This window comes from Lactuca sativa, chromosome 4, assembly GCF_002870075.4.
Source record: "Lactuca sativa cultivar Salinas chromosome 4, Lsat_Salinas_v11, whole genome shotgun sequence".
NCBI lineage: Eukaryota > Viridiplantae > Streptophyta > Magnoliopsida > Asterales > Asteraceae > Lactuca > Lactuca sativa.
In genome coordinates, this window is record NC_056626.2 from 394,727,017 (window position 1) to 394,728,702 (window position 1,686).

General features: G+C 42.3%; 1 pseudogene; it reads right to left on the minus strand.

The window, feature by feature from the left end:
• Positions 1 to 352: 352 nt before the first annotated feature.
• On the minus strand, positions 353 to 471 carry LOC111894354 (5S ribosomal RNA; annotated as a pseudogene).
• Positions 472 to 1,686: the final 1,215 nt, after the last annotated feature.

A 1,686-nucleotide genomic window follows, 5' to 3' on the forward strand; every position in this document is an offset into this window, starting at 1 on the left:
TTCCAAGGTTTGTTGTAGATGCTCTTTATGATTTCCTTCTTACTACGAGAGTAGATAAGTAAGTAATTTAGAAGACAATGACGAATTGATCCAAGTAAGAATGGCATACCCTATTCATTAAGTTCATGAATATTACGGGTGTATTGGTCCTATCCGAGAGGTATCACTAAGGACTCGTAGTGGCCACATCGAATTTGGAAGGTTGTCTTCGAGACATCCTCCTTTAAAACTCATAACTGATGATGTTCGAACCTCAGAACTATTTCTGAAAAGTAAATAGTTCCTTGCGGTGGGTCAACCAATTCATCTATGTGTGGCAGAAGGTAATGATTTCTAATGGAAGTCCTGTCGAGGTATGCACCACGAAGACTTCCCAGGGTATCACCCATCCTAGTATTACCTTCGCCCAACCACGCTTAACTGCGGAGTTCTGATGGGATCCGGTGCATTAGTGCTAGTATGATCGCACCCACTGAAGTCTGTCTTCTTGAAGAATAAGACAGGAGCTCTCAAAGGTGAGAAGCTTGGTCTTATCATTCTATTGTTGAGTCGTCGTTAAGCTGTTCGAACAGTTCTTCTATCTCCGTTGGTGTGAGGCCGTAAGGCGATTGATTTACAGGAGTCGTATTGGGTCTTAAGTTTGTTCGCATGATGATGTGTTCACTCGTAGTCTCGGGCAGTTCTCCGTCCTGAAGTTCATATTTGAAGTCATACATGGTTCATTAATCGCAGTCTTGTGTATATGAGTCATATATAATTAAGATTGAAAAGGTAGTCGAATAACCGATTCTTCTTTAAGTTCACATCCCAACGAGGAAATGAAGTTAAAGTGGAATCATCAATTCTAAACCTGTAGAACCTTGATTATATACCACCCCTATGTATACATTCTTCAGTGATAGATCAACCGTATGAATCTTTGGATTAACTCGACGTACTGTATGAGTGGTACTTCGGGAAGGTGTGCTGAGATATCCTTCGGAAAGGATTAGAAACATGAGGTACTCCATGAATGAGTACTTTGATGTTCTCAACTGACAGCTTCGCTAGAAAGACGATTTCGGAGAAAGAGATGTGCGCATGAGACTGATATTGCGAGGATCGAATTGACTCGAGTCGTATGATAAAGTTGGAATCATACGAAAACTAAAGACATTAGATTTGAACATAAGGCATTACAGACAAAACACAACAGTGCAACCTTTAACAGAGTTACTGTACTTCAGATTTACTACAAGACTATTGTTGCGAACAAGGTATACTACAAAAGACAAGTATACACAGCATGAGGACCCCTTAACTGGCGGGATCTCGCAAAAGATAAGACTCCAGTTGCACTAGTTTTAAATAGTTTATAAGTCTGTTACAACGAAACGCCTTAATTACTTTAACGTGGGTCCAGAGTAGTCTCTCCTGTGGCGGTGGTCGGTAGCATACTTCCGTCTGTGCGAGCATTTGCTGCCTCTGGGTAGTTCCTTTTGTAGTGACCCACCTTGCCAGAACCGTAGCAAGCCTGGTTCACACTGGTGTTGGGCACTTGGTTGATGGGTCTTGCTAGGCTCTTGTAGTAACGTATGGCGTGCCCCTTTCTGTTGTAGTTTGAGCACTGTATCTCCCGACAAGGTCCGTGGTGGTGATAGTTTCATTTGCTGCACTTTGGGAGATTTCCAGCATATAGTCTGGCTG